This window comes from Herpailurus yagouaroundi, unplaced genomic scaffold, assembly GCF_014898765.1.
Source record: "Herpailurus yagouaroundi ecotype Mexico unplaced genomic scaffold, PumYag 141, whole genome shotgun sequence".
NCBI lineage: Eukaryota > Metazoa > Chordata > Mammalia > Carnivora > Felidae > Herpailurus > Herpailurus yagouaroundi.
The window spans coordinates 4,965,847-4,976,244 of NW_024412396.1; the positions used below are offsets into that span (position 1 = coordinate 4,965,847).

The following is a 10,398-nucleotide window of genomic DNA, read 5'->3' on the forward strand; positions in this document are numbered from 1 at the left end:
AACCACAACGCTATGGGCAAATGAAACATTAAAAATTCATTTTGGAGATTATATCTTGTTTTCATCTTAGAGAACAAGAGCAAAAAAATATATATATCTTTTTCTAAAATACCTAACTTACTACTGGCTTAATAAGATCCACTATTTTTACACCAGCTCTAAATTAAGAAAAATGACAAGTCAAATTACAGTTGCCTACGCTGCCCATGAAGTGTGCTGTAATGCCTCCAGAAAGCCTGTGATCTTACCTGCCAATATGGAGAAAATGATATGAGTATGAATCTCAAGTCTGAATAGTCTAGTTGCTTGGATATTCTTTGTTCTTATATTCACCTTGGAAAACGGGAGCCTGATTAAAAAAAAAAAAAAAGACATTCCTCAAAGAATTTTCATCAGGCCTGCAATTTAGAAAATATTTTCAAGGCAATTGTCAGTACCACTGTTGATACGAGAAACGATTCTAAACCCATTCTCGGCCCATGCAGTGAAAGTGTGTCACCACCATTTGAGCCTGATCTGGAAGGATCATTTTAAATCGGATCCATTCTTTGTCATTGAAACAGTTGTACGAAGCTCTCTTTCTTTCTCCTCATCTGCTAAATGAGATCATCTTCACCCACTTAAGACATCTTGATGAAGTGTATGGCTTTTAAGGAAATTTAAATATAGGAAATATATTTTTAAGAACACTCTGAGAATGATTTTATGTTTTCTACCTAAAGATGTAAAATGATATTTAATTTTAGATTTGCATTTCCTCCAAAAAGTATTCATTTCCCAAAATAATATTTGCTGCCTAGAGGGGTGAGGTTATGGATGATTTAGCCCCTTTGCATTCTAAACTCTGTGATACTTTGTTGTTTTTAGAATTAAAAATGAAAAGCAGCAGAGTATCTATTCAACACATATGTATTGGACCTCTTTTCTAAGGCAGGCTCTGAAATAGTTGTAATGAATAATGAGTGAGAGAGAACAGACCGGTGAGAATGACGCGTATAGAATGTGGAAAGTACAAGAAGTATATAGACAGAGGGATATGCTGTGCTAAAGGAAGAAAAGACTAAGCAGTATTATTGCAAACCTCGAATGAATCATTTGCTCATGCAGCTCTGCCTTCAACACCATGGTGATTAAAAGAGTTAATTTTTCTCACAAGAAGAAACCATTTCCTCCCAGCAAGAGTTAACCCGACTTCCCAGACCGACCTAACTCCTAGGACTGAATCTCAAGGAACCGTTCTCAACAGTGGACATTTCCTCCTCGAATACATGCAGCTGTTTAGTGTATCTGGCCTTTTGGTTCATGATCATCTTTGTCTAACCCCCTTACAGGACAGGCACTGCAGCGCTGGGGCCAGAATATAACTTTCAGCTCTATCTGTGTTCTCATCTACCTTTCTGTTACTAAGCTTCAAAGAGAGGTCTAATTTAAGACCTACGGTGTGTTCAAACCTGTAGTTCCAGATAAGGATTCTCCCTCTTACATAATGCATTTTAAAATGAGAGCAAAAAGCCCACATCAGTGTTGGATTTCTACTGTTTAGTGTGGAATATTCTTGAAGACTTAAAATTGAAGAAGGAGCCCAGGGTTTGTGAGCTACGGTAATTAGTGCTGGTGGCAGTAAGGCTTGTAGCAGAGTTGATGAAAAGAAACCATAATTTCTGTTCAACTCCTGAGGGTCTCCTTTCTGAAGGGAGACTTGCTATGTTTCTTTTTAAAGCTTGGATCAAATAACTTAAGCAGACGCTGTGACAATACCATTTGCAGGAAAGGAACCTATGGTATGACTCACTCACCCACTAAAATGACGCCCTATACACCTACTTGTTCCTTGCCTTTACTTTCTGAGTCCTCTGAGTCAAAGCATTTGAAAATCAGTCCGCACGTCAAATCCCCGTGAAAACCTACTTGCAGACCGACATCTTTCCTATTCATCCTTGTCCATTTCACCTTGTTCGGCATAGGCAGAGTTATTAACAATTTACTTATTAACAAGGTCTACATGCCTACATGCAACAACTCATTTTTTCCCTCCAAGTTAACATAGGTAATGTGATATGCTTCATTGCTCCATCATCCCACTCCCTAGAGGCTGAAAGAAGTTTCCTTTACTCTCTGAGTCTTAGAAATCCTCCAGTTCATCCCAACTTTTCTGAGAGCATCTGCCACTGAAGAGGCAAACGTGCAGACCGAGGTCAGCAAACGGTTCTTTGCAGCTTTTACGCTAAGATCCCAAATCACCTGATTTCATTTGCCTTTGAGAGTATTGGGAGAATTGTAAATTGAATGGAGGTGCATTACTTTTAAAGAATTAAATTGGGTACTCATATCATATCCAAATACCCCTGCAAATAATAAATATACTGCCTGCCACGTAGTAGGTTTGCTGAATGAATACTTGAACAAATTGCAGAACTAATGTCTGGGATTATCTGGCTGTACATTATTTCATTCAGAGAGGTTTTATTGAACATTGTGGCAGGCATAGATGCAGTGTGCTGTGCACCATGACCTTGAATCCATCATCCTGCCTCCAGACTGAAGAGTAGTTTGGTCATTTTAGATAGATGGAAATTTATATTGCAGACATACTTCATCTTGCAAAGTATGTCTGATTCTTAAAAAAGTATAAAAATGTCCCTTTATTTTGTGATTCTAGATGCATTTATAAATCAGAGAGAAACTAACTCCTTAAACTTATCTGAGAAAGTAGTTAAATCAACAATCCCATTCACATGAGGAGACTGAAGACCAAACATGTATTTTATCTAAGGTAAAGGGAGCAGTTACAGAATAACCCCCCACCCCTTTTTTTGGGGGTAGTTACAACATAACTACTTTTGCTCTCTCATCTCAATGTTAGACTATCCCTGTGAATCCTTTCCTCTTATTCATACTCTTCTAATTAATCAAACAACTCCGTACATTTGTCATGTATTATTTAGGAGTATTATTGTAACTATAGGTTTTCAACAATTCCATTGGCCTGAAATGGGAATATACCTGTTTTTCCATAAACCTCTGGGAATTCTCTCCCGGAAAAAGTTCTAGATTTTAACCATTATTATTAGGAGTTTTTTTTCCCTTACACATTACTTGATTCTGAACACATTTCACTGTGTCTTTCAGCAGAGGTGAAAACTAATAGGAAACCATAATTTATTGAATGAAAACAGTTCATTTATCTGAGGACAATTAACTAACCCCTTTTTAGTATTCTATTTTTTCCAGTTAATTTATCTCAATTACCTAGCTTCTTTATGAGATAACTTGTTGATACATTTTTTGACCCTGAGTGAAGGCTTATTAAACAGGATTAATATATTAGCATTATTTCTCTTTACCAAATATTTCCACGATATTTTTTCCTATTAATATTAACAAAGAATGACAGAACAGGACATTCACTGCCTGGTATGTATCAGGAACATATCAGTTATGTCATCATATTTAACCCTCGCACTATCACTGTGAAAATTGCTTCTGGAAGCTTTAAAAATTGAAACATGCAAACAGTAGGGACCAGCAAGGTTCAATAGCTTGTCCAATGTCATGTCTTTAAAGAGAGGTAGGGACAAGGTACAAGTCCAAGTTTGACAATAACAAAGCCTATTATGTTTTCAACACAGTGCTCTGACTCACAAGCAAATGAGCCAGATAAGAGCCTCTCTGGAGATGAGATTTGGAGTCTGGAAAGGTTAAAAGATACTTAGCAAAGGGCCACTTTCAAGCCCTGGAGAGCCAAGTGCCATTCCTGTGTTCTGGACTTGAGGTCTGCCTTCAGTATGTCCTTACAGCCCAACCCTCTATAGGGAATGATGCTTTCCCATCTGTGCATGGGAGCTTAGCACTCAGGAAAGATTCCAGATTGACATCTGGCAATTTAAAGTTCCCCTAGAGTTATATAGGATGAGAATCTGGCTTATATTTTCTTTTCCCTACATAGCAGCTCATAATGATTCGTCTGTCACTGGCTGTTAAAGTGTTTGGCAGGCCTGGTGTGTGCAGGAAGTCAGGGTGACAGAGCCAGGATGCCTCAGTGGTTAAGGATACGAGGAGAGGGACAGAGCACAGTCTCTGATTCCAGCTCTTGCTCTGGGCAGTCACTTAACTTCTCTCTGCCCAGCCCTCCCATCTGTAAAATGGAAAGAGAGAATACTGATGAACTTCTCAGAGAAGCTATGAGGCAGAACCCATGCACGATTGACACGTCGTGTTTGGGATATAGAAAGGGTAATGGAAAAGTTGAAAGCCATTTCAGTGTGGGATCATTTGGTAAAAATGTGATTAAAATTTTTACTATTTGGCAATCCTGGTGCAGCAAACCTTTAATACAGCGTTGGCTGTTCTATGTAACCAGCCTTTTAGGAACTACTGAAGCAATCACTGCCCTGTGAAAATTGTGTGGGACGAGAATGGAAATACGTCAAATGAAAAACGTGTCTGAGGTCCTCCATTCCCCAGGCTTCTTGAGGTCATATTCTATGTCTTCTTCATGGTGTGCATGTCCCCTAGTATGTACTTGAGGACCTTGTACCAAGGAAACCATCAGTCATGAGTCAGTGATCATGATATAGTTCAAGGCCAAGAGAAGCCATGAGGAAAGATCCCTAGGACTTGACTTTAATTTTTAGGTAGACTGGCTAAGGCTCTGATTTTCCTTATGTTACTTGGGCCTATTTCTTAAGTGCCAAATTAGTCAGAGCTTCCATATTTCTACTTTCCAGTTTCTCTGGGCTCTCTAGAGATGCTATTTGTTACACAGGTGTACATCCAATACAGACCTACCTCACCTTCGAACTCATCAAACGTGACCATCCATATGCCCATTTAAATCTGAGTGGAGTTCTCTTTTATAGCTTTTTTTCTCCCATCCATGAGACTTGCTGTTGGAAAGATGTGGTTTTTATGTACTTCAGACCCTCTTTTTTGTTTGTTTGTTTTTAAAAGAGAAGTCATAGTAACAAGGGGAAAACATGTAAAGGCTTTTTAAGAAGCCCTGCTATGGCCCAGGAAGGTGTTATGCCAGTACTTTGCTATTGAGGGTGGTGAGGGGTAGGCCACCAGCAAAGATCTGACGTGGAAGCTGTAGACAGTTCCACCCAGGCCTTCAGAATCAGAATCCTCATTCTAACAAGAGCCTCAGGTAATTTGTATGTAGATTAAGAGAAGCAGTGGTCTAGGACCCAGGTTTCAGGATAATTAGAAAAGGTCAAGACTATAGTTAAAGGCCAAGAACACTTGCAGCGAGCAGTTAGTATTGGGTTCCACTATTATTGGGGCATAGTCTCATATAGAAAAAAAATGTCCATTCTCACTCTCCAAGAAATTGTGAGGAGCCAAAGAAGTAATGAGGCCTAATGACTGGGTCTTCCCTCCTCTGCGGTTATGAAGACCATCCCCCGCACCCCTGCGCCAACTCTGTTTCTGCTTCGATACTTGAAACTTTCTCCATCCATACCTGATGCTATTGTTCTCCCTTCCTTCCTGGGTAAATAAGAGGCCAGAGTGTCTCCCTAGCCTTCGATACACTCTTCTGTCTTAGCTGCACCAAACTGACAATTCTCTGAAGAGCTGAGACTAGTTTTCTTTATAAATAACCCTGAGTCCTTTAGACTTGTCATAAGAGGAGGGAGAAAGAAACAATGAAACTCCCTAACTAGCTTACTTTGGCTCCTGGATGCCAAGGCAGATGTTACAAATGGCACGACATGTCTGCTCAGGGCCTCAGTGTGGAAATTACTCAGCAGAGCAGACATGGGCCTTTCTGTTTTACTGCCAGTTATGAGCTTGTGAATAGCACACCACACTGCCCTGATTAGTGGATGCTTTCACTCCCTCCTCATAATCACAGGGACTGGAGCAGAATGATAAGAAGGGATTCCATGATACTGTTGGTGATGTAGGGCCGCCCTCTCTCTTCTCCTCCTTTGTTGTGCTCTTCTTAATGCAGACAACCCTTTGAAGTGTGATTTTTTGGTTTTTACCGACTCACCTGAGCCATCAGAAGCTACACATTTCCCTTATCACTGTCCTGACGGAGGCTTGAAAACACCCATGGGAGAGCTTCAATGTTAGTGCACAGCTGTTGGGTTATACCATTCGCTGCTTGCCTACCAGGAGATGTGGATTCTCCTATTGTACTGCAATGAATAATCACCTTAATTTTTATTAGAGGTTCATCGCCAGACCTTGCCTAACTTTTCTGAAAAGCCTGAGGGAATTTGTCAGTTGATTAAGAGTCCAGTTAGTATTGCTAAGGGATTGCTTCTGGGGAGTTCATCCAAGACTTCAACTCTGTCCTTTTCTCTTGTGAGTATGCAGGCAAGGGCAGATGAGCGAGCAAGAGAGGATGTCTGGGCTGGAGCTCATAGTGTTCAGGTGTGTATGACTCATTTCTTTGGATCCCAGTGGTATACAGTTCTGAGTCTCACCTTCCTTCACTTACTGAAGGGCAAAGAAGGAAAACAAGTGGCAAGTGGCTGCATTTAGGTTCTGATAAGAGGGCACAGATGCTGTTTGGTAATGGAAAATTTACTCAGGCTGTGTACGTATCGAGCTACCTCTTACAACAGTGTCAGACTAAATTTTTACGACACAAGCATCTATGTCACCTTAAACATACCCAGAGCACAAATGTGATCTTTTAATATGTAAATCTTTCTAAAAGCAAAAATCGTACTGGAGTTGTTTACAATGATGAAGACTTACTTTAAACCAGAGAAGATAATTGCTTTCATCTTGAATTGTTAACTCTGATCAATTGGTAGTGGTGCTTGGAGTCCTGTGTTGAGAAGAATATTGAAGCAACCTCAGGGCTCAATGGAAAAGAAACCCATGATAAATTACATAGAAGGGAATGGAAGCATTTGTACTACATGCTTTATACCATTCATACATATTCCACTATAATGTATTACTCTTCGGAAGGAAAAGAAAACCTCCAATAGCTCAGGGAGAGCTAGCTCTGATCAACTCATAGGTGCTTTCCTATGTTAAGATCTAGGATTTACTGGATAAACCAAAGCAGCTTGCCTGGATAAATGCGACCAGTGTGTCCTAACTATACTATACAGTTCAAACAGATTAGGGCATACCTAGTTTTAAGAATACTATGTACTTTTCTTTTTTGTTCTTTTTTTCAATTTCTCTGGATTTGGTGTTACAGGGTTTGGCTTAAAGCTCAGGCTAAAACTGCAGGACTACGGGCCAGATCCTCAACTTCTCTGGGCTTTCGTTTCTTCCTCTGAAGGCTGATAGAAAGAGCACATGAGAAAAGATGTCCATAAAATCATGGTAGGAGTCACGAGAGGCGAATAGTCTCAAAGGACTTACAAAATGGGAAAGGGGGAAAACTAGGCTAGAGTTAGCATGAGTATAACATAGATACTGAATAAATAAGAGTTATATTTGATTCCTACTAGTCTCCTTATAAAATTGAAACACTTTAACATCAAAATACATGGGAAGGCAAACAATTTTACTTGTAGAATGGTATCAAATACTTAAAAATATTATAGGAATTCATGTGTGGGCTAGGTGACTCTAATAATGGGAACAGACACACATAAACATTACTCTCTAATATTTGTAAGTAAACTTGTGACTCTCTGGAGTCACACAGAGCTTGATATGGTATGTCTTTTCTTGCAATGTGTAGTGACATAGCCTCTCCTCTAGTTTGTAGTGAACAGACACATAAATGTGTCTGTATTTTTTACATGGCTGGATGAGTTGGCACCGACTGGGGTAAAGTAAAAGATCATCTGCAAAGCAGATAACTAGGAAAGCCATAGCAACGGATATGGTTAGGTTTACTTGATCAAACTAAGACAAAATGAAAATGATGAGAATTTAAAAATGGGTGTTTATAAAACAGATATTTCCTGCATTAAGGTAGCTAAACCCCAGGGGCGCCTGGGTGGCTCAGTCGGTTAAGCGTCCAGCTTCAGCTCAGGTCATGATCTCATGGTTCATGAGTTTGAGCCCCGCGTCGGGCTCTGTGCTGACAACTCGGAGCCTGAAGCCTGCTTCATATTCTGTGTCTCCCTCTCTCTCTGGCCCTTCCCCTCTCAAGCGCTCTCTCTCTCTCTCTCTCTCTCTCTCTCTCTCTCAAAAATAAATAAACATTAAAAAAAAAAAAAACAGATAACTAAACCCTAGCTATGGTTGGGAGAGGTTGGTAGTGTCTATCCAGGCAACCATAAGCTTGATAACTTTCCATACAGTTTTCCTGCTGATGGATCATCTCAGATGTCCTGGGCTTCAGTCCCTGGCTGATTGATGCCTCTTCCCAATACATGCTTTCCTTATTTCCAGAAAAAGATCTGAAGGACAATTCTTTGCCACTTACCAACTTTGTGGCCTTGGACAAGTATCTTAAACTCCATGTGCCTCACATCCTTCACTCATAAAATGGAGGTAACAATAGTATGTTATATTATGCTCACACTCTGGTGAGGTTTGAATGAAATACACATAAAACTGAAAAAAAAAAAAAACTGAAAATGTTAGCCACTGTATTCATGTTAACATCACCATGAACTTCAACCTAAACACCTTCATTGATGAACACTTGATTGATCTTACACTGATGGTACAAAACCAATCATGGGGAACTTCCAGTTTTTTGTTCTACATGTAAGGAGCTTAAAAGTCCTTCTGACAACAAGAAAGAAGATGAACAGACTGAGATATCCACTTTTCTTGGATCCATAAGAGAGCTCAAGACACAGGCCCAAAGATTGAAGAGGCCGACAGGCGAATACAGGTTTTCATGGAGCAGAGAATCAACACAGAACCTGTAACAGGAAGCAGGGCCGGAGCAGGAACACCTGGAATGTAAGGACAACTTGCTGAAGTTCAGTGTGGATAAGTCAGACTTTAAAACTCCAGGGGCCCCAGTCATTAAGGGGCCTCTACTACTAAGTACCTCTATAGTTTTGTGTTTTACCACTAGAACCTTGACTAGGTTCCCATAGTAAATTTCAGAGGAAAATCCTCTCATGTTTCCAGCAGCAGGAGGGGGAAATGAGCCATTTTGGAGCAGGCGAGGATTGTGTGCTTCTTAACAAGCCCTGCTGTCAAGGGATAGTTAAGTGAGGTCTACCTTGGATCTTGCCCAAGATCACAACTGACCTGGGGGAAGGGAAATACCCAACTCCAGCCAACTCTATCCATCCTGACCCCCCTAAATGGGGAGCGAAAATGAAACTAAGAAACCCTCACGAAATTCGCAGTTCAGAAGACAGTGCAAAAAATTAGCAGCTTTATTAAAGTTCAGCCTATAAATAGACATCTGTTTAAACCCACGATTATGCGGCCAATGAATCTCTGGCAAAGGAGGAATAAATACACAATGGGAAAAAGTTTCCTCAATAAAAAGTATTTGGAAAACTGGACAGCAACATGCAATAGAATGAAACTGGACCACTTTCTTACACCACACATAAAAATAAGCTCAACATAGATTAAAGACCCAAATGTGAGACCTCAATCCACAAAAATCCTTGAAGAGGGGCAGATGGGTGGCTCAGTCAGTTAAGCGTCAGACTTGGGCTGAGGTCATGATCTCACAGCTTGTACATTCAAGCCCTGCATTGGGCTCTGTGCTGACAGCTCAGAGCCTGGAGCCTGCTTTGGATTCTCTCTCTCTCTCTCTCTCTCTCTCTCTCTCTCTGCCCCTCCCCTGCTTGCACTCTGTGTGTGTCTCTCTCTCTCAGGAAATGAATAAACATTAAAAAATTTTAAAAAATTCCTTTAAGAGAGCACAGGCACTAATCAATCTGACATCAGCTGAAGCAACATTTTTCTAGATATGTCTTCTAAGGCAAGGGAAATAAAAGCAAAAATAAACTATTGAGACTACATCAAAATAAAAAGTTTCTGCACCATGAAGAAAACAATCAAGCTACAAGGCAACTACTGAATGGGAGAAGATATTTGCAAATGACATATCCAAAAAACATTAGTATCTAAAATATACAAAGAACTTACACAACTCAATGCTCAAAAAACAAATAATCCAATTAAAAAATGGGCAGAAGACATGAACAGACATTTCTCCAAAGAACACATACAGATGACTGATAGACACATGAAAAAGATGCTCAATATCATGCATCCTCAATGAAATGCAAATCAAAATCATAATTAGATATCACCTCACACCTCTCAAGATGGCTAAAATTAAAAACACAATAAACAAGTGTTGGTGAGGATGTGGAGAAAAAAGGGACCCTTATGCACTGTTGGGGGTGGGAATGCAAATTGGTATAGCCACTGTGGAAAACAGTATGGGGTTTCCTCAAAAAAATAAACATAGGATTACCCTATGGATCCAGGAATTGCACCACTGGGTATTTACCAAAAAAAAAAAAAAAAAAAAAAAAAAAAAAA

General features: G+C 39.9%; 1 long non-coding RNA gene across 1 annotated transcript; it reads right to left on the reverse strand.

The window, feature by feature from the left end:
- Window positions 1-221: 221 nt before the first annotated feature.
- Window positions 222-8,471, reverse strand: LOC121031259 (uncharacterized). Its single transcript, XR_005790631.1, has 3 exons — window positions 8,354-8,471; window positions 6,712-6,818; window positions 222-349 (listed from the first exon to the last, which is right to left on the reverse strand). It is a non-coding gene; the product is annotated as an uncharacterized LOC121031259 (long non-coding RNA).
- Between the last annotated feature and the right edge of the window lie 1,927 nt (window positions 8,472-10,398).